The sequence below is a fragment of the Daktulosphaira vitifoliae genome, unplaced genomic scaffold (assembly GCF_025091365.1).
Source record: "Daktulosphaira vitifoliae isolate Bord-2020 unplaced genomic scaffold, ASM2509136v1 Scaffold_4, whole genome shotgun sequence".
NCBI classification, from domain to species: Eukaryota; Metazoa; Arthropoda; class Insecta; order Hemiptera; family Phylloxeridae; genus Daktulosphaira; species Daktulosphaira vitifoliae.
The window spans coordinates 2,628,174-2,652,152 of record NW_026099575.1 but is presented as its reverse complement, the minus strand read 5'-3'; the positions used below and the strand labels follow the sequence as shown (position 1 = coordinate 2,652,152).

Here is a 23,979-nt window from a genome sequence, read left to right as displayed (position 1 = left end):
GTAGTACGTACTAAATAATATTAAAAGGTACTTACGACCTAATTCGATTGAACTATTGCGAATAACCAACGAGTATGTACGTGCACACGGTAAGCACAAGGAAAACACAATACCTACTGCGAGCCCACCGACGGTTTTTGAATGAATTATAAATGGAATAACGGGTCCGTGGGCGAAAAACCCTGTATCCCACCCCTTAATCTGAGCGTGCCACCCCCTTTACCAACAACCCACGCGCTAATGACGTCATATAAAGACGCAGTGTTACCAGTTGCGCGGAGATCAATATCGGCTAACTAAGGTCAACCTACGTTCAAATAGAATTTTTTTCGTAAAAGGTCACATGTGGTTGATACTCGACTTAAAAATTATACCATTTAAAACGATGAGTTTATGCACAAAAAAAACAAATGACCGGTAGATAACAAACCAGTAGTTCAGGCGTTATCTGGGCGGCAGGAGTGTCAACGCTGTGAAATACATGATAAAAATAACATAACCCGCACATCATCATCATAGTTTTCATTTAATAACTTTCGAAATATACGTTTTAAAGTTGTTATCAACTAGTCATAATTAAATCATTTTTTTATATAAACTAGTTAAATATGTAAATTTCCATTCAAAAATAAAGTTGAAAAAAACACCCTTATAGGGTATAAGGAATAAATTAAAAAAGTAATTAATAATTGATAAATAAAGAAATATACAAAACTAAAATTTTTTTAAAATTATATTGCTTGCATAATTGTTATTTTAAGAGAAATCGAGTGTCTACCGTTAAAAGAATCGCCTGAACAATGTTTGATTTTGCTCATTTTTCATATTATGGAGAGTGAAAAAGACGCCATATTGTATTATCAATGTTAACTGATAATCATCTTTTTTACTTTTAAATTACTTTCTTTATTTTTAATTTCTAAACTTTAACACAGAATTTAAACGACCAAACCACGTTGAAAACATTTTAAATTATAAATTAGATCAAATAAGAGCGTATTAAACAATTTTTAGAAAGTCAAATAAAACTCTAATATATTATGTTTATATTAATTTACATTCAAAAAATTATATTGCATACAAATTATACTTCGATAGTCAAATGAATCAATTTTAATATTTTATCGTTTTATTCCAAAATCACTTAGCTAATTTTTATTTATTTAGAATTCAGTTGTACTTGTATATTTTTTTATTGTAATGCAACAAATTTTATATGAATATAATAATACTACAGAATTGTATATGACAATAATAATAACGATAATATTCGTTATGCATTTAAAAATGTTAGTATAGAAAACTAAAAAGCTTTAAAAACTCTAAATTTGATTTAAAAGTCTTATTTAATAAAAATGTAATTCTTAATCCAATTTGTAAAAAGTTACCTTAAATAATTAAATTAACCACATGAGTTCTACGAGTTAAAATTTTTATTTTTTAGTTAAACCATAAAAATTAAAGCTTTTACGTCATTGAATATAAATTTGAGTTACAAAAGTTCAAAAACTAAGTTTCTAAGTTAATATTCAATCGTAAGGCAAAAAAGACAAACAGAACAGGAGAAAAAATATATTTTTCTTATGTGCTAAAAATAGTAATTGTTGAAATAAGAGCTTAGATTTATTTTAAAGTTTTATATTTCTTTTTGACCTAAAATGAATATGTGTTGATAAAAAAAGAATAATTTTGGATAAAAGCAATACGCAGTCACATTAAAAAGGATAGAAAGGTTTTTGTTCTTGTTCATTGCTTTTATACAAAAGAAAACGTTTTATCGGTAGTTTAGTGAATATTTTTTCATCATTTTAAAACTGGAACTATAATTGATTAAATCAATACGCACATAAATGATTTTTTTGTAGTATCCTACAAAAAAAAAATCCTTTTACACTTTTTTATTATCCAAAATAAGTGTAAATTAACTTAAAAATATGATAGTTTATAAAAAGAATTATAAAAAATTAATCATTTAAAATACTAATTTAGAACTGAAAAACGAAAAAAATATTTAACTTTTTTCATAGCACAAAGCTTTGTTGACTACTTTATACAACATTTTAAACATTAAGGGGAAAAATAGGAAAATCTAGAAAACGTATTTTTCGTGATAAAATAATTGTTTACTGATTTTTGACATGATTCTCACAGTTGAATAACTATATACTAGCCGATGCATTTGCTGTCAAATACGTGTTAAAGTAATGTGTATGGAACTGCTTATGTCCNATACTAGCCGATGCATTTGCTGTCAAATACGTGTTAAAGTAATGTGTATGGAACTGCTTATGTCCCTAGAAAATAACTTAATTTGCCATGTGACTGCAACAGTTCGTTCCAGCATCATATACAATATTAAAAAACAATCTAGTTACGATGTTTTGTGGCAACATTTACTGATGTGCTATTGACACGTGATTGCAGAGCAACATAAAAGCCAAAATAATCTACAATATTTTATTTTCATTTCATATTACCTTAAGTTTTGTTTGTTAATAATATCAAATACTTTTAAAATAAATTTGGTAGTAACTTTATTAAATAATTATATACTCGAATTCATTATTAACAAAATGTTTAGCATGAATAAAGTTTATATTTTGGTTTAAAAGTGATAAAAACAGATTAATTCATCGTTATAGAATTATTATTATGGTAAATTACTATAACGCGTTTTTAAAAATGATTATTAGCAATAATCAAACAATTAAATAGCGTTTCCATTTTGTTCGTCCGCCGTAAGATACTTTTTCCTTGTCCTCCGTCACCACCGAGTTCATTGACATTTTAATACTGTTACACCAATCACTACTTGTTATCCCACGTTCATTTGATACCTCACCACTGTCCCCAGGGCTGAATGATTTAAACCATTTCACCCTAATTGCACCGCGTGTCATTTGTTTCACATTTCAACGCTCCGAATTCTACCGCGCAACGTTGTCACTCCGCCCCAAACCTAATTAATAGTTTATTTCTAATTTTACGTTATGGACTGCAAGTTGATGTCTTTTGGTGATCTTCAAGAGCAACTGTTGATCCGTTGGAGAGATCACTCCGACGTTATTCGTAATGTTCCGAGATCACGCGAATTCCGGTCGGTGTATATACTACTAGTGGTGTGCCCGCTGGAAATCCTATTGTATCTCTAACGCCTTGTCTCATAATAAAATCTGTGCAATCCAAAAATGGAGTATAAGATAAACTAATTTTGTAAATACACACCGTTCTAATGTGATTAGTTTTTGGTCAACTCTTAATAGTGATGAGATGATTAGTAACTCAAAATCTTTTTCTAGTTTGGTAATAAATTTATTTCCGCCAAATACTGTCCGTTTAGCTAATTCCTGAATACCTAATTTGATCGGTGGGACTAATTGCTCGTGTGATGAATCTGTCGGATAACATTAGATATTATATTACTCTCCTTGTCTTACGCTACTTTATTCGTATGGTCAGCATTCGCCAATTCAGACAGCCTGTCTGTAGTTGGGCGTCATAGACTGTCGTCATATCTACATCATAAATAAGCCTTAAAACAATGTTCCGTAAATGATGCGGTAATGATAAAACTTCTAATCAAAAACGATATGAATATGCCGAAAGTCAAGCATCATAATACAACAATTCACTGCCCTTCCTTTAGCCGTCTGTAGGCAACCTCCAATAAATGCCAAATAAATTAAGCATTCCACTTACTTATTTGGGGCGTTCATCGTTTCCGCCAAATCTGATTAAGGTACGATTTTCGTTTCGCTAAACCGATAGCTTATACCTGTGTATAAATAAAAGCTTGAGAACCACTGGTTAAAATATATGCCAAAATAACCCGACAATAATTATCTACTATTCATTTAATCGAACTTTTTACTATTTTTTTATTGTTATTAGATAGCAGTGCATTGATTAATCAGTGCATTTAAATGCAATTAAGCAGTGAATTGTTAATCATTTCATTCACATTTTAATGAACAATTTTTCAAGGCGCATCCTTCTATTAATATATATTTTTTTAATTTTAATAAAAAATATTTAGTCTTATATTACATTAAAATATATAGTTTTGATAATGCAGTCTCAAAAAGCGTACGGAATAAAATTGAAATTCGTTTCTGAAAAACAAAAGAGACAAGTGATCAATTTAATAAATTTAGCCGATTTGAATTTGTGAAATTAGTTTTCAACAACTATCGAAAAATGTATAGATCATAGATCTATTTTTTATTAAAGGTATTAGTTTTTTTTTAAGCTTATTGTTAATGTTTGAATTTTATTTCAATGTATTATTATTATTATTTAGAGGTGGTTAGGGGGTCAAAAATTCTTGGGGGCGAATGTCATTTGATAGTGATAGGACAAAAAATTACTTTATTTAACTCATTAATATTAATACCCCATGCAAAAATCTTAAATACAGGTCTGAACGTAACATTCAATAAAAGCCAAACAATTTGGTACTGGCAGCTACCTAACGTGGCCGTATGTTAAAACCGATACTGGATCGTCATGGTGAACAATGGATAAAACTAAATGGTTCTCAAATTTCTTAGTCGATAGACAGGTAGAGGATTAGCTTGGCGGAAACGAAAAACCGTCCTTATTCAGGTTTGTCGACGGAAACGATAATCTCCCCTTATTTGCACCCGTTTGGAATATCTTTCTGGCTATTATTTTTTATAAAATTAATTTTTTTCTTTTAATTTTTCTGCGAAAACACACTGTACGATGAATTGGATTGGGAAGTTGGCTATTAGAACTTTCAGAATAGAAGAGTCGACACTTTTAATATGCATACAATAATAACCATTTGAATTTTTATCATATTAGGATTTGAGCTGAACTCGGAAGGACATTGAAATGGCGTGTTACATCTCTGCTTCGTATCGAAGCTAAAAAGATTAAAAAATATTTTTATATAAACATAGGTTTCAATGAACGTTGTTTGGTTGCTCGGGAATCTTATTTTACTAAAAGAAAATTGATATTAATTTAAAATTTACTTAAAACCTGTTATTAACCTACACAACACCATAATTATTGAAAAAATCAAATCCTATCGAAACTCAAAACCTCTTTTGGGGGGTCCCTAGAGAAATGTAATTTTTACCGCAACCCGAACATCCGACTTTTGGTTTCTTTTGGACGCGCACACACTTGAATCCATTTTGTTTGCTACATGTTATTTCTGGTTATATTTATTTCAATGATACGGCGGCGGCCAAGTAGCGTTGACTAGTTGGTTACTATGAAGGAGAAACAAGTGGCGGCAAGGGAGTGGCGATATGCGCCACTATCGCAAAACTGCTGAATCGGTGCNGCGCCACTATCGCAAAACTGCTGAATCGGTGCCGTGTGGTAGTTATCAAAATACTACTATACGGATAGACATATCGGTGATTTAATATGATAACAGCACATGCATTGACAGTGAATTTTTTTGGGTGAGCTTACGCCTATGGGCACAAGCCTAACGAGATATAATATGTATTATATAGGTTAGTTGTAATACGTTTATAAGTTTAAATTCTATGAAAAACAAAAAAAACATCTGACTCTCCCGACAAAAGGTCGTACACGCGTATTTACACAGAATAAGATATTATTCTATTCATATAAATGTACTGAGTTCAAATTATTAAGATAAAGTGCTCCATTTGTGAATTAAACGCGATAAAATTTCAAAAGATAATAGATCAGACATAACTCAAAGGCTATTATAATAGTGTTTACTTAAAAAAAAGCGGTGCTTCTAAAAAATATCACTTATAAATAAAATTATTTCTGTGGAATAATTTTCAATTATCTCATTGATGTAATTTCGTAACACTAGAAAAATCGACATTTAAATAGCGTTACTAAATAATAATAGGAAAAATTAATTTAACGAAACAGTGGTACGATGTTGTATTGATGTCATTTGGAAGTGTTTTTGGATAACAAATTATCGACGTTGGCAGGTTAGATTAGGGCCTTTTGGAAGTGGTATGTAAGAAAAACCAGTTTAAAACTACTTGGTTTTAATTTATAGACACTGAAATCACTGTGAAATCCACAGTGAATTTATCGACGCGCACTAGTTCTCAGTTGCCTTTATAAAGAAAAAATCACGTTCTTTTTCCATCCAAGTACCTTACAATTATAATGTCTATTACCGCGAGGTTATTTTAAAGTGAATATTTACAAATGCGAATTGTCTGAAATTCGTATTTTCAAAGATTATGTAACATCTATTTCGTAACAATACTTATCAGAGAGGAATGGACTGGACAAAATTTATTTTTATACTGTTACCGTCGATCGTTAATAAATCTGATGCGGCCAATATTTTCGCCATTGAAACATATAACGGCAAATCTCATTGGAATTTCGTAAGTTCGATATTAAATTATTATATTCTATCAAAGCGACCTCAAATTACAGTGTTCACGCCAATATTAAACGGCAACCGTGAAAACTACACAGAAATAAGTACTGCGGGTATCCATTCTTCCATTGACAATTTTAGCGCGCCCACATTAGATTTACTAAGATTACCGTTAAAATCGTTAATCGCACATTCCCTGCGCAGTAGAAAATATTGCGAGTTCTTCATGGAATATGAACCAATACGAAACATATTGAACGGAGACTAAAAGTTCGACTTGATTATTCTATCCTCCTTGCATTGTTTATTTAGGCCAAAGACTCAATGTTCCACACATCTACCTCGTATCTACGTCCATGCACATGTTGTTGGAGTATACGTTTTTAGGTCGTTATACATTTTATGATACGGTCCACGTCTCTCGATTGGTTTTCTCACAGACTTTTCAACAGGCTTTTCTATGCTTTGATCTGTCCGTTACAGTGTTTGGTCTGCCTAGTCGACGGCCAATTAAATCCCAAACAGACGACGTCGCACGAGTAGTACACACTCCATCGACTTTGTTTGTCAATTATTCAACTAACTCGGCAAGACCAGTGTCGGCAAATTCAGTAGAGGTAGGAGGTGTCCATTTGAGACCACTCCAGAAATTACCGCGAGTGAGTTAGACTCACAGTTTGATTACTTTGTAGATAATTGAAAAAAAAATATCGTTTAATTGAAATTATTTAATAATTTCTTTATTCGTAGAGTGTACTCGAGTTTATTGAAAATTCACCGCATGGAGTAATATTATTTACATTCGGATCGGTAGTGTTGATATCTACATTGCCAGAAAATGTGTTAAATACTTTTTTAGAAGCTCTTTCGCGCGTTCCGCAAAGCGTTTCATTGAAATACGAAGGCGAGTTAAAGAACAAACCGTCTAACGTCATGACAAGTCATTGGCGACCACAACGAGATACACTCCGCGAGTGTAATAAAAATACACGCTTTTTAACGTATTTTGAGTACACGCATAACAGTTTTAACAATAACTCTTTTTCAGTACACCCCAATGTCGTCAAATTGTTCATCAACCACTGAGGTATGTCTAACATGTACGAGGCCATTGACGCAACTATTCCAGTTATTGGGTTCCCATTGTAGTTCGATCAATACAAGAATATCGACAGTCTTGTGTCCGCAGGTATGTCTATTTCAATGGAATTTTCTTCGGTGACAAACGAAACTTTTCTAAATGTCATATCTGAGATCGTCAACAGCGACGAGTAAAATAAAATATACTAAACATTGAGAAAACGATTAGTTATAGGTTTGCTTGACTTTAGGTATTCAACAAATGCAAAAATTGCACCGCAAAAGTTCAAAGATCGACCTTTGTCACCCGAACAATCAGTAATTTACTGGACTGATTACGTTTTACGACACAAAAGAGCGGCACATTTAAAATTACAGTCTCTTAAATTGGAATGGTACCAAAAATTCTTATTTGATACATTACTATTTTTCGTTTCGATATTATTGATCGTAACTTCTGTAGTTTATGCAATTATTAATTTTTTAATAAGGAGGAAAAATTGAACGTTTAATAATAAAATTATGTATAATTCATAATAATTGAATTCACTTATTTTACTATTCAAGTCTTAATTATTAACAACCTGAATTACAAATAATAATATATTTAAAAATTAATATTACTTTTTAATAAATCTCTTTGAAACTGTTTTTGAAATTACTTTTTTCGATATAAAATGATTTCTCGGTGCGAGTAATAACTTTTACATGGAAAATTATAAATATTTTATAAAATATAGACGCTGTAAATATAAGGAGCCTAGTGAAATATTTGAAACTCTTTGAGCAAGCAATTTCTTATGAAAATTTCAAATATTTACAATTTAAATTATTTTTTCTCTTGCGCCTACATGTTTCAGTAAATCATCGCGTGTTACTTTTGACCGAACTTTCTGAATTAAAAATAAAATAGAGCCGTATAAATTTAAATCTTTTGGTCAATAGAGTAATCCGATTTTCAATGAACTCGCATAAGTTTAAGGGAAATCGTTTTCTATCAGTGAATCGAATATTATATCATGTACTCAATTTTAACTCGTTAAATAGTCTAGATAATTGAATTTAGAAATAATACACATAAAACCGGCAATGGAAATGCAAGAGTGTTATTTCTACGATTTTTACTTGACTTCATATTATAAGAAAAACGGTATTAAATTCATTTAAAGATTAAATTTTTTTTCGAAATAATAGGAAATCATTTCTGTTATCAAAAGAAACTACTATTTTAGACATACGATATCAAACTCCTTCAAACGCACACTTCAGTTATATTACTGACAAATCCTAAATGCCAATATGGTTGCCTACATGCTCCTGATAATTTACTGAAAAACTATTAGAGATGGATGTCACTTTTCTAAAACACACAGAGCTGGATTTTTGCTGTATTAATGAATAAAGTCGTTATTCTATAGAATCAACGAACAATCTATTTTCCATTATGAAATTGAAAACATTCAAAGGATGAAAGCATTTATTTCGAATAAATAGTTAATGATTTTGTAAAATAATTATTTTTGGTTATAAAGACAAGTAAGTTATAAGGGTAATTTTAATTGACATTTATAATGTATATTTTGAACTTTAAAATTATTTATTATTAAAACTATACCAACTAGTACACACATATATTTGTTATTCCAAAAATAATGTTTAAACACTGTATAAAAGTAAAAACATTTTAAAGATTTAAAGCTCTAATACAACAAAACATTTGATGGATATTACCATTAGCATTTTGTAAAAACAACAAAAGTATATATAATAAAGGCGAGGAAGTTACTCATAAATATTCATAATATAACCAGTGTTAATAATAACGTCAATATAAAATAAAATAATACAATATATTATTATTATTTATATACGATTATCAAAAAAATTTAGGATAATTTATCAATTATGTTACATTGAAATAGTTTACTGTACATCATATCGATTATAATAATTTTTTATTTTATATTTACACTAATACAACGAGCGGCAGCAGCTATTTTCTAACTAGAAGCCGTGATCTCTTAAAATAGGAACACGCTTAAGTCTTAACAACTATTTACATTAAAATTATTAAAAAAACAAACAGTATAAGTGATTATTACAACACACAGTACGAAAGTGTTACCAATTAGAGCCAAGACAAACGAAAAATTCAACACTGCTACGAGAATATGAAATTAATAAGTTTAATTCGCACTACCGTTTTAATTAAAATCGATGTAATCTCTAAAAAACACAATAAATAAAACACTCGTGACAATAATAAAACATAAAAAATGTTGGTTATTCGATATATGTTATGATATGGCAACACAAAAATTACAATAATAACTATAACTACAACTAAGGACACGACAATACTGCGGGACAACGATATGTTTTTTTAGAAAAAATTTATTGGATACAGAAATGTTACAGTTAACAGCTTCTTTTAAACGACTTTGGCGGCATCTTTTTCGGGANAAAAAATGTTGGTTATTCGATATATGTTATGATATGGCAACACAAAAATTACAATAATAACTATAACTACAACTAAGGACACAATACTGCGGGACAACGATATGTTTTTTTAGAAAAAATTTATTGGATACAGAATTGTTACAGTTAACAATTTCTTTTAAACGACTTTGGCGGCATCTTTTTCGGGAAACGACAATGTCGACCTAGAAAAATCTGTGGAACCATGACGTGGAATCTGTCGTTGTGCGGGGCAACCTAGAACCGAATTCCCAAAGCGGAACGCCTTTATCGCGTTCGTCGTCTTTGCGCTGTTGCTGACGGTCGGCCCATTCCGATGGCCACCACGTGGGATGTCTANGGCCACCACGTGGGATGTCGACTGCTCTCGTACATTTTATTGATTGTCTTGTACGGCACTCCGGGGAATCTCACAAGGTTACTGGTGTGATCTGCTGCCGAATCCCTTTCCGCATCATTGCTATTCACTACCTCTTCGCTCTGCCCGTCCGGGAACCGAACCACATTAACGTGTGCAACGGCTTGAATTGGTGAAGACGGCGTAGACGAATCCGTTGGTCTTTTGGTCGGCGGCGGAGGCGCTAAAACGACTAGCTGAGGCGACGGGCGGTAAAACTGCGACGCGCATTCAGCTAGCCGATAAGCGTCTGGTGCCGTACAATCAGGTACTATTGATTCATCGTAGTACTCAGTCAAAGGTGGTTCCGTCGTATCGACGGGTGTGGTTGTACTAGTTGAACTTCTAATCGGACTAGTCAACGTGGTGATGGGTTGTACCGTCGTTGTCATTTTGTTCACTTTCGTCTTACTCGCGTCCACGATGATAGTGACGGTAGTGAAATCGTCTTCTCTTTCCGTCGTCACTTCGGTGGACGTCGGTGTTGTGCCCGTGTCAAAATCTGTAGTGGTTGTCAGCGGGCTATCTGTAGTGGTGATTTTATTAAAAACTTGCCTGTAAAAAAACACAATAGTTATTATCATTACTTTTAACATAAATAATAACATCGTTAATATAATGTATTTATGATAAAGTATTGATGACTGGTATATATACTCTGTTCATATTTGAATAAGTACGTACAGCGTATATTATACTTAGTCTACATTTGGAAAACCTATTCTTCAATACACTCTATTATTTACAATATATTTCTAATTTTGGCCACAAGTGATCAATTATCATTACATAATAATTCAATATTCAAAAATTTAACTTTTTTTTGAAAGCTAATGAGAACATTTTTATGATGGTAAATACATTTTCTAAGTTATTCATTGACTTTTTATATTGATTTATTAAGTTTAACTATTTCATTATAGTTTAATGCCAATCAAATCAATGATAATTATTTCCTTATTCTATTTCGACCTCCAAAAGTAAATTCATTGAAATTTCTTCTACTACTTCTCTGGTCTTTAAAAATAATGCCTTTCATATATTAATGTATGCGATTTTCAAAGAGAACTAAGTGTTTTTTTTTTTATTAATTCCATTCTAACACAAATTTCTGACTCTTATAGCAAAAATATTTGCATAAAAATAGATTTGAAAAATGTATTTTTTAGTAACAGAGTCGAACAACACTTGGTTAAAAATTCACAACATATTTGTACATTGTGATGGAAAATTTTAAACTGTCAGCACGTAAAACTAAATAATTTATTTACAAGTCATAAGGCCGTATCTAATAATTCTCTTGGAAATTATTTGAAGATATATTATTCAGAATACAGGTAAATTAAACGTTTTTTCATTTAAATAATAAACTGAAACACTTATTTGTCAACTGAATTATTCTAAACATAAATGAAAACATTCTTACTAGCTCATTCAGTTTAAACTTATTTTTAAAATTAAATTAAAATTCATTATTTTAAAACGCACTTTTTTTTCGATTCAGTAGTCACCGTAAACAAGTCCAACGTAGTAGTTTCTTCGACATCTTTGACAGTAGTCTGACTTTTTAATATTTGTTGTTGTGTTGTCTGTTGTTGAACAGGAATTGAAGTTAGGGTGGTAGAAATGGTGTTGGTCGATGTTTCGGGTTCTTCTGGTTCCATCGTCTGATTATACAACGGAATATTCAGTTGGAAAGGGCCCGAGCTGTCCGTTTTAGACTGCGGTTCCGGTGTATTGGTTGTAGTAGTGAAACCTTCAATTGCCGCAGCAGTTGGCTTATTCATGTTCAAGTTTAACTGCTTGAGAAATGCTTCCCATTGAGCAGCCGGATTCAGCTTCATCACTTTGATGCAACGACCCATACTATCCGGTCTATACCCTTCGGAGCACTTATTAAACGACGGCGCGACGAAAATCGACTTGGGTGTGATCCGGCGACCACCACCCATGCCTGATCCATCTCCAGATGCCAACAGCTCGTCCCTAGACGGCGGCACCAACTGTTCCTCGATGATGACCCAGCTACGGACGAAATCGTCCTCGCCTGTTTCGAGGTCTGCAGATGCCCAGCGGGACAGCAGCAGCAACAGCAACGCGCTCAGACGCAACGATCCTGTCATGCCTCTTAACCGTACGGACAACGTCTCTGCAATTCCTCCATATAACAAAAATATCTGAAAAAAATAACAATAATAATGAATGTTATCTTTACACATCATGTATATTTTTATGTACAAATTCGAATAGAATGGGTAACAGAGTTTGATGGCCCAAAAATTAATTTTTCATAAATGTTAACAATAATAAATAACAATAATTTATGACATATCGCAACTTTGTCATTATTATTAGATTACTGCATGTTAACGAACGACGTGGTTACATGCAGCTAACGTTTTCAATACATTTTATCTACATAATATTTAATAAAATAGGTAATTATATATGAATGATTTGACTTGTATGTGTAGTCGAAACCCTATTTTGACAATAAGCATTGATGTAATTTAAGTGATATGTCAAAGTATATTTATATATACAGGAAATTTCCTATTAGTTAAAAATATCATCTTCTATCTAGCCAAATATTTGAATTTCACCCTAAACCAAAGATTTTCTTCGTAAATTATGTCGTTAAAGAGTGGAACTTTTAATGAATAAACTGTAATTATTTTTTTAATTTAGTAACGAGTCTATAATTTGAAAAACGGATATATTGCAAAAATTATCGCGATTAATTATATATTTTATAATATATTTTACAATATATAAATAATTTTATTAATAATAAATTTTAATAATGCTTGAAACAAATGTAGAGCAGAAACAATCAAATTTCGATTCTCTGAGTCTTGAAACAATATTTTATTTAAACGTATACCGGAAATTGAAAGACAAAACCAGAGTACGAATAATTGACTGTATGTCATTTTTTCAAAACTGTTCAAATAAAAAATTCTACTGTAAATCAAGATAATAATAAAAAGTATAATATGATTCCAAAGTTTCACTTCGTTTATAGTTTACATTTTAGTAGTAATTAAAGCTACAAAATAATGAAACTCTGCAAATGATATCAGCTTTATTTTAATTAATGATATATATATTTTAATTTTTAAAAATATTTAGCTTTTATTAATGAAAAATAAAATAACGTACGAGGTTGTTGATAACTTTCTTATATTTTTTATATTAAAAACTAATTGTTTACTAAGTTCAAAGAATTATTTGTATGTTATTAAATAATGGATTTTAAATAAACATTCATAGTTCCCACACCATTATTAATCACAATAAATAAAATAAAGCCGATAAACAATTAACTAAAAAAAAAAATGCAAGCTCCAGGCGGGTAATCGATTATTTTGTGTCTTCTCTGTTGTAGATAACAACATTAAATTACCGTGTATTAGTTTAAACATAGTTCCAAATACTACGCAATAAAAATTAATTCACTCGACAGTAATGCTTATTATCTATTGTTTCTTGTTATAGATCAAATAAAATAACAAATACTATCAACTTGGAATAAAGTAACATAGTAATTTAAGAGCTAGTTGTATTACAATAGTAATCATCATGGACTTAGCTTGTAAATTCTTCTGTAGGGGCTATAGTCTCATATTCTATTTAACAAACTTGTAAAATAATCTGATGGTATACTTCTCTGCAGCATTTCTTTGAAGCTTAGCTTTGAAGCTTCAGTATTGGGGTAAATCTCCCAATATATAATCTTGTGAAGACAACCTTATAACAATCTCAATAGAATCATTTATTGCATTTAAAACTGTAAACTAAAATGATAGTTAACATAATGTCATCCAGTCGAGTAAAGTTTTATAACAAACAAAGTTTTTAAATTGTTATCAAAAAATAATTTTAAGTACCTCTAGGATAGATAGTGTGGTTATTCGAAATTGGCGATAGTCCCTTTAGATTATTCCATAAACAGATGACGTGTCCAATTGAATAATTTGTCAACAATTAACCATTTCTATCAATAATACTCTTATAATATCTACGTGAATTAATATGTACTAGCAGTATTATACCACCCAAAGAGAGTTCATGATCACCATTGAAGAACACGTGACCATGAAAGTAACCGAGGGAATTCCGCTCGATTATTGCATAAGTCCAGGTATAACATCCTTGTTTTACCGTTTTTCACTTTCTTACATCACAAGTTAAAATACAGCCCATTTTTTTTTTTACCTCTGTACGTTCAGAAGCAATGATTGAAGAGCTTTAAATCCACTAATTAAACTGTCATTGACACATTGAAAACTCTGATAATGGTAAACAACGGTTTTTCGTTTTAAAAATCTTTTGTTAACTAGCTTTAATAGCACAAGTGTTAGCACCAAGTCTACAAAAAATTAAACAGCATTAAAGTATATTGACCACATGTCATATCAAGGACTACTGTTCGGCCAGTTAAAGTGTCTTAATTGGGCAGCTGATTACAAGAGCTTTGTATTTGTTTTGTAATATGTCCGTCGACCGTGACAATGTCCGCACGAGGCCATAATTATCATTTAGTTATATCGTAGCCTGAGGACAAGTATTTTAAGCGTCTACGTTATTGTTAAGTGTAACGCGATCATAAAAGTGAACGTGTAATCTTGAAATTGCTGTCAATAAATCAAAACTCTCTTGTCTTAAACTCGGTTATTGTTATTATATAAATAATATAATTATTCACTACCGTCAAAGTAAAAGTTATGCAATAATCTAATTTTCATCGACAAAATGAACAGTCTTCCATACGGTTACTCTGAATGTAAATTATAGTTATAATATCTTTGATAGGTAAAATTGATCAGAGGAAATTACACACATAAAATACCAAACCCACTTAATTAGTTATTAGAGACTATGAAAACCATTTTTAAGTATCCGAATAAGACTGCATCGCGTACAATATAATAATAAAATTCATGAGAAAATCTTAGCATCAGATTAAAACTAAGTTTTAGTATCTCCGAGAATCAGATAAAATTCTAAATTGAAATAGCTTTATGTTTGTTATTTTCAATTTATGTCAATACCGAGAGGAAAAAGTGCGATGACTGGAATCATATTTAAATTCGCTTAATTCAAATAAAAAATGTTACTATGAAGAGTTCATTCGGTTGGGTTGGTTCTTTAAATGCGGAAATGTATGGAATATTAAAAATGAAAATTAAGAATTTATTGCTACTATAAACTTGAAAAATATAAACATACAGTGAAAATTCAAAATCTGTTAAACTAAGTTGTGTGCAAAACATTGTTGTTAAACCATCTCATATATCGTTAAAACTTGGAGTGTAAATGTTATTAAAAAGCTCTTAGACAAAAAACGAATTTTACCGTGTATACTCATTTACAAATAAATGTCTATGAGTACCTGTTATACAAAGCGCACCCATTGATAGCTAATGTCTAAATAATCTTATTGATAGAAAAGGTCATAATAAAATGTAATTTGTTTTAATTTTTCTAGTAACAATTTCCCTTTGGTATTGTATTCTATTTTAACCTTTCAATAAAGAAATACAAACCGACGACCTCTGTAACGATCGATAACCTCGTAATCCGTCGCTATCCTTTTGGCTAAAAACCTGTCTGTGGGTGTTCCGGGAGTCCCACAAAAATTAAACCAATTTCACAGGTAATTTCGCACCTGTTACTCAAACTACCGTTACTCTCTGATAATACAATACCTAAAATAAGACACTTTTAAGGGTCTTAAAAAAAACAATAAAAATGTAAACAAATCATAACGTTAAATTTCTAACACGATTAACTCTATAAAATTGCAAGCCCTATAATTTCTTTTAGTTAATACTTGGATTATTTACTCAGATATTTTTAACTAACGAAATGTTCTCTTTTGTAAAAGAAATGTTTTTTTTAACAAATTTTGAAGTGTAACTGATAGTATGTAATGTTATTACACTTTCTCCGATTAGTAGGGTCATACACTATTCAATGATCGACGGCTTACGCAACGTTTTGTTCAGTTTTTGTTTTTTTTTTTTAACAAATTCGGAGCACGAGCCGATGATGTGGAAATCTGCATAGAAAATGTAATATATACAACAGCTCTTTTGACGAAATATACTATTGTATCTATTACCAAAGCTGATGTTACAGTGAAAAAAGTGCCAGAAATATAACTAAAATAAAAATCTAGCTTTCAGTTTATTGTATTTATTTATTATACCGAAAAACACATAATTATGCACCAACATTGTTTTAGTAAACATATTTTTAGAAAATAAAACTAAAAAGTAATATGTTAATTAAATTGAATCACGGTCACCACAGTAATTGATTGGTTTTAAATCAAACTAAATGAAAACTCAAAACGTGTGAAATGCATGTTCTCTTAACCCACATTCTATTAGTAGCAACTACCTAATAATAAAAAATGTGTGTGATCGACTAACCTACCACACTAGTTTGAAAATCTTACCGTCCAAACGACGTCCTACAACATCTAAAGTAACATATTTTTCTCTTTGGTGATTTCACACGAGTTTTAAAACAATCTATAGATTTTACTTTTAATTAACAAAAATGTTTTATACGTGATTAAAAAGTCGTCAAGTAATACCAATCTCATAATATCAGTCTAGAAAATATGTTTCAGAACAGTTTAAATGTACCAATAACAAAATTANCTATAGATTTTACTTTTAATTAACAAAAATGTTTTATACGTGATTAAAAAGTCGTCAAGTAATACCAATCTCATAATATCAGAAAATATGTTTCAGAACAGTTAGTTTAAATGTACAAATAACAAAATTAATTAAGAATAAAATCCAGAATGATGACGCAACCAAAACATAACCCAACAAACGATAATTGAAAATTATTATTAATTGTTAAGTACGACTATTTTTTATTTTGCTTACAAATAAAATATTTCGTATTATGATGATAATATTTTGAATAGTCTAATAAATTACAGCAACGCAATTTATGTTGTTATTGATAAAACATTATATTTACGGTTATGTTTTATGAAGTAGTGAAGTACAAAATTAATCAGATATATTTTAAAAAAAAATAAGATTACATAACTAAATTAAACTATCATCCTAGGTTTAATCACCGTTAATACACAATGCACAACATAACAGAGCATAATAAATAATAACATTATTTTTAACATTAATTTTACATCAAAGTTTTAAAAACAGTATATATTTAAAAAGAAAAGAATAATTCACTACGTATAGTCGTGCTAAACAGGAATTATACTATTGAAAAGTATTCTTCATAAAAAATAAACGATTATTGTGGTTGGCTCAACTTTTAAATCTGAATATCTTAATAATTATTATACTGAGTGTTCACCAAGGGAACAGTTAAATTGTTACAATAAGAACAATAAAAACCCATTTCCTTACATACAGAATACCCTATATATATCAGAGATAAATTTATTTCAGTTTTTAACTCGCATTTATTTTTTATTTTAGTGGTGTTTCATATAATAATTCATTGGTAGAATTTTTAATTTTAACTAATCTTTGATAATTATATTACAATAATCATAGTATTTTTTAATAGCTCAAGATCTATTTTTAATATAACATCATTAATACCTGTTATTACAAATTAATAAGTAATTAAAATTTTCATAGCATAATTTAATTTAATATTCATTGACACAAGTTGAAATTTCAATTTGTCTATGATAATTAAATTTCGTCAATCGTAGTATTTTATGATAGTTCAAGACACCGCCTTTAAGAAAATATCTTTATTTAATACTAATTATCAATAATTAATATTTAATTAAGAATCTCCTCAAAATATCGGGTAATGGCATTAACGGTGACACACATTGTTAAGTCAACCTTTAATTTGATAATAATAAAAATAAAACAATGCATCAAATAACAAGTTTTAAAACATAATTTGATATTAGTAACCAGTAGTTGGATAAAAACTGAATCTATAATTTTTCTTATAAAAAGCGATATTACCCTTCTATTCACCCAAAATCGTATTTTGAAAATCACATTTTATTTCATATTATGTGATTTTATTTCATCTTCACAAATAAAAGTAAAAAGAAGGTGAATTATTATATACTTCAAAATAAAATTAATTTCACTTTGACAATTATATATTTTATAGCCAATTTTCCTTGAGTATTTATATATAAAGAATAAATACGGACATTAAACGTATCATCCCTACAACAATGAACATTTAAAAAAATAAATAGTTCACATTTACTTCATTTGAGTGAAATTTCAGTAACACATGGTTTTACAACAATAATAAACATCCTCTATTAAAAAAAAATACTTTTGTTTAAGCGAGTTTGTTAATATGAACATAAAAAACAAATTTAAAACAAAATAATAGAAAACTCAATTATTTGCATATACTCACAGAACGAAGTGACTGGATATATTTGCTCCACGATGGTTTGCAGAACGCAATTTCGATACCAAATGGGACTTTTCATAAGAAAAACAGGCCTCCCACAGCGATTTGGTTAAAATGTTTATAACAATGTTTTTACATTGGCGATTCTACTTAGTAATGGTCCGGAAAAAAAAAACTTATAGAGCGTAAAACGAAATCTACTAGTCGATGAACACTCGGTGCGCGACAAGACATGACCAGTCGACGGTTCGTGGACAAATAGTTCCATGGAGAGGCACCTCGGCCATCGGCGGTCACGTGCGAGGAAATAGGAAAAATCACGACAGCAGGTATACGAGAACCGTTACCAGGGGCGATACATACTTCTAAACGATAATATAATAAAACATAATTTATAGTCGTTTTTGCCTAATGAAACGTGCCTAGTACATTTTTAACTATTTGATCGGTAAGGTGCTGGCCGGTCTAATGGTGCGCAGGGAAAATACAAGAAATTACTATTGTTTCCCGGCACATACCCCATCACGTTTACAGGAAGTTATTAGAATAGGAAATACTCATGTGCGAAAAATACCTAACAGACAAAAATTAAAGGACACGCACAATGCGTGTACTGTATAACGATAGTCTCTCCATGAGAAAATAATATTATTATCATTTTTATTATTGTGAGAAGAAGAAAACTAGCAACCAGAGCGTGACCTGGTATTGGTTAGAGAGAAAAAACTCCCAACAAACAAACAAATTAATTTCTTCGCATTCAGTGGCCGTCAATTTCTTTGACCCAAGGGCAAGTTTATTCATCAACACCGTGAATGTTACATTTTCCGACGAAAATTAGAGTTGATTACTTTTTGGAAAACTTATTCTACACATTATTAAAGTAACTGAGCATACTTTAGGAAACTTCCGCAATAGCGCTAAACTTAGAAAATTTGAACATAAGTTGTATATTTTAATGAATTTAACCTTAACCCAGTAAAAAAGACAAGAATGTAAGTAATGTTAACAATTTAAATGAAAGGCAGTTGAACCATAGCAGCGTGTACGGAATTCCAATGGTATATCACAGTTTGAAATATAAAGATTAACTTACTAGGAGAGTGAATGCTTCCTGCTCGATCACCAGGATGTTTCCTGTCAAGACTCGTCGGACTTGATTAAAAAAAAGGATATGATGCGTTGGTGTTTCAGGGCGACCAATGTGAGTAAATAGACGTTATTACCAAAACTATACAGTCATGAGGTCGATGTCTAACAAGAAAGTAGTTGTAACCATCTACCACTACTTTTACTAATTAATTACCTAGCCAAGTGTTACATCTACATCATATGTATTCAACGTTATTATTATGTGCGTGTTCGGATAAAAGATTACACCGTTTAAAAAGGATGTTACCGAATGATTCATCGAAAGGTTCACTGCCGTAATTGCAGGTGGTAAAAAATAAAAAAACTTGTTTCTAGAGTTTGCGGTTACGGACGGTGAATCACACCTGTGTGAAGTTTAAACAACCCCTTAAGTATTTATAGCCATCAACCGTGTCGAATCTGCCATGACTCATCTCGCGTCCTGAATCTGTTACAATGGTGTAACTTTTATAAAGTTATCATGCGGACTGCTGCATATCATCAATCAAATATTTATGAGACTATTACACATATGATGTCTTGGCTCACTTAATTATTATGTTTCACTTCATCGCAATAAACCAATAAGTACTTAAAGATAAAATCTTTTTTAGGTAATGTAAAATATTCAATAAGCTGCATAATTTGCGAATAATTAAAACAATATTAAGTATAATAATTGATAATAAACATCTCAGCTAGCTGTAAAATTATGTTGCAACAGATACCAATAAGTTCATGTTAATAATGAATTCACATAATTACATAAAAACACATTAATTATTAATAATTCAATTTTACTTTTTTGTGTAAGCAAACTTATGTACTTTTGATCGTTATGTAGTTTTTATGTGTGAAAGTTTACTTCCTGAGAGACTAAAATCACGACAAAGTAAATTCAATTCGATGATATTTTATTAAAAGTAATTTATAGAAATCAATATGATATAGTGCTGTGTTTCTGCCAAATTGTGTCTATATAATATTAACAAAACTAACCATAATAATATGATGTATTCTTATAATCATAATGTTTATCTAATTATTTTATTATTTAAATTAACATGTTATTTTAATAACAAAAAAATGTGTAGCACTTATGTTTTATAAGTAATAAATGTTCTCACATCTAACCATATCCAATTATGTAATTTACGTACTATAACGGGTCAACAGTCCAGTATATTTGTAAAACTACTGGCTGAAACATTTAATATCAAATATTGTTTTAAGTGTCTATTTTTTTAAATTTCAGGATTAATAAATATGAATTTTCACTATAAAAAAGCCTGACAATACATAACTACGTCAATTTCAGCTTAAATATAAACTATAGTAATACTGTATAATTGTTTAGTAAAATAAAAACAACCTAGAGAACATATGATTTAAAATATCCAAAAGTTATTGTACATTTTTCGATGACAACCCACAACTACTTGACCTAATTTATGTTTTCGCCTATTCTAAACAATTAAGATGAGTCCTTCGAATTGAGTAAAATAAAATAATACACTTATTCATAACATAATATATATAATATGGAAAGACCTCGCCGGAGACATAGGCACAAAATGAAAAGCCCATGGACAGAACCGATAGTGAGCAGGCTAATTAAATTAATGACAATGTGCACGGCATAATAGATATCTATTGTGTAGTAAAGAAGTTAATATTTAGTCAATAACAAAATGTTAGAAAAATTCTATTTCTGTAACGACAACTCGCTTATTGCCATAGATGGTAATACTGAACTCGATATTCATACAGAGCTCTATATTTCAATAGACTTTTCAAAATGAATTTTAATAATATAATTTGAACATCGTTAGTAAATAACGAATTAAACAAATAACATTGTTATTAGGAACAGCGAGGTGCTAAACGAGTAATCGTTTATTGATATTGTACAGTATACAATACATACATAACAAGTACTCAATGACACAAATATTTTTTAACATTGTTGTTATTTTAGCAATTCGACGTTCATAAAGTGTTAACATAGTTTACAAAAGCAGTACATTGAAAATTAATAGATTAATCAATAAAGATTAGTTGATTAAAAAAATCGAGACTAAAAAAAGGTTTCCAAAATAGTTTAAAATTACTGCTTATAATTTTTACCATAAAAATAAATGCCGTTACTTGTACAACATTATCGGCGGATGTTTTCCTTCACTAAACTTATCCCCCGACCACATACCCTCATCAAACGACATGAATACAATGACAGCAGTCGTGGAAAATTTATTTTTAAAACACAAAAACCACTCGAACTCCGGCAACTGACAAAATTCTTAGGTTTCATTTTCCAAAGAAATGCGGTTTAGATTAATTAATCTGTACGATTCACTCGACGCCGACTTCTACGAACAACACACTCGCATTTGTGTAGTTTGCACGTGCAGACTAATGCGGCTCTTATTTGTTTACACTTTTTACTGTCTGTCATCATAGCAACCCACCCCCAAACATTGGTTGGTTTGGTTAATAGTGAAACACAAAATAAGATCAAGACCTCACATCTTGATAATGTAACAACAGTAAATGGAACTAGTAAAGATATTCTCTGAAATTATGTAGTATGTACTATGAAATATTCGTAATGGATATGAATCAAATGCTTAATTAATAAAAATACAAGATTAAACGATAATTATAAGACATTAAACGTAATAAAAACCATATAGTTCGATTAGTTATTAAGTAATATTAAAGGGCGTAGGTGAAATATTATCATTAATAAAAAATTATTTAAAAAGTTTCCTATAACCTTCAAAGTTCTTGCTGGGTTCGAATAAACATTTTTAAAATAAAATATTTTTTGAATAATTGATATTATACAAACGTCTCGTTTTACTCATTTCTTCTTTGATCAACTGTAAACGAAAATCTTTTACAATTAAATTTCTGAACGATAAGTTATTCCAACAATACAATAACACACTTCACACGTGTAATATTTCTTAAACATTTAATAATGTTAATGACTTTCTCTAAGCTGTTGTTAGATTTAGGTTAAATCTCCTTTTAATTTCACTTACCTGCATGGAAAAATTAAGCTAACTTATCCGATAAGACATGTCATGAGGAATTTTTATGAATAATAACAGTGACTTATTATGATTTTTATAATATTATCATTGTGCATCTTCCGTCAAGGACATTTACGTTCATCCGACAACCTTCAATAGAGCTCGTCAATATTTTTTTTGGCAGTATCTTGATGCTAATCGTGTAATTCTTCCAAGTGTGTGCGAACTAAACGAACCGGGGGGTTAATTGTATGTTCCTATAGATGAAAGTGAGAAGTCATATTTATTACTTTATTATTTTTTTTAATATTATCATCGTCTAAATAAAACCACCAATCGGTTTGGTGAAGTGATTCTGTGATATTGTCTCTTATCACCAAATTAGTAATTTAATTCTAATTTAATGACTAAATGACACTAAAATAATTTGTTATGAATATTACTATAATATCATAGACAAAAATCGGGTCCTAAATCGTGAAAATACGAAAAAACCGTTTACAGATGGCGACAGTAGATATTATGCAACGCGTGTCGGAAAATCGCAACACGAAAAACAACGAAAATTTGACATCAAAAAGTCACCACACCGAAGGCGGTCTTTCTCAAGATTCGCTTTCACTGTCTATACCTATACTAGTGTTGAATCGATTGTTTCGGTACCATTATTATGGACATTATAAAGTATTATAATTATTTATTACAAAGGAATCTATCGATTACAATATTTAATGCCCATGAAGCACACTGTCGTTAGTAAGTAACCCAATGGTAAGGCTCAGTATTTTCTATGCACTGCACTACTTCAAATTTACTATAATTGACTGCTTAATGAAGTACTCAAAACTGAAGGGATCAGATTGACAATATAGAAAAAATAAGATAATTCAAAACTAAAAATTAAATAAACACTTTTTTTTCAATTGCATTAATTATCACAATAATTTATTTAAAATCCAAGTGTTCTTTACTATCGATTCCTTAAATGTTTACACTAATATTCACATTAAATATGGCTAAATATTTTCTACAAAAAATATATACAGGTGATTAAGAAAACTACCCTCCATTAAAACATTCATTTT

General features: G+C 30.2%; 1 protein-coding gene and 2 pseudogenes across 4 annotated transcripts in view; 1 reads left to right on the top strand and 2 right to left on the bottom strand.

Annotated features, from left to right (window-relative positions):
- LOC126905349 (uncharacterized) overlaps window positions 1–23,979 on the bottom strand; it is a 76,021-nt gene that overhangs the window by 28,883 nt on the left and 23,159 nt on the right. For 3 of the 4 annotated variants that reach the window (XM_050684973.1, XM_050684974.1, XM_050684978.1), the window contains exon 1: window positions 36–140. The exons of the other annotated variant lie outside the window; for it this stretch is intronic. The gene's annotated coding sequence lies outside the window, so the exon portion shown is untranslated. Of the gene's footprint in view, window positions 1–35; window positions 141–23,979 lie in introns of those variants that run through there. 4 annotated transcript variants of the gene reach the window in all.
- On the top strand, window positions 7,059–8,744 carry LOC126905366 (UDP-glucosyltransferase 2-like; annotated as a pseudogene).
- Window positions 9,912–22,924, bottom strand: LOC126905348 (uncharacterized; annotated as a pseudogene).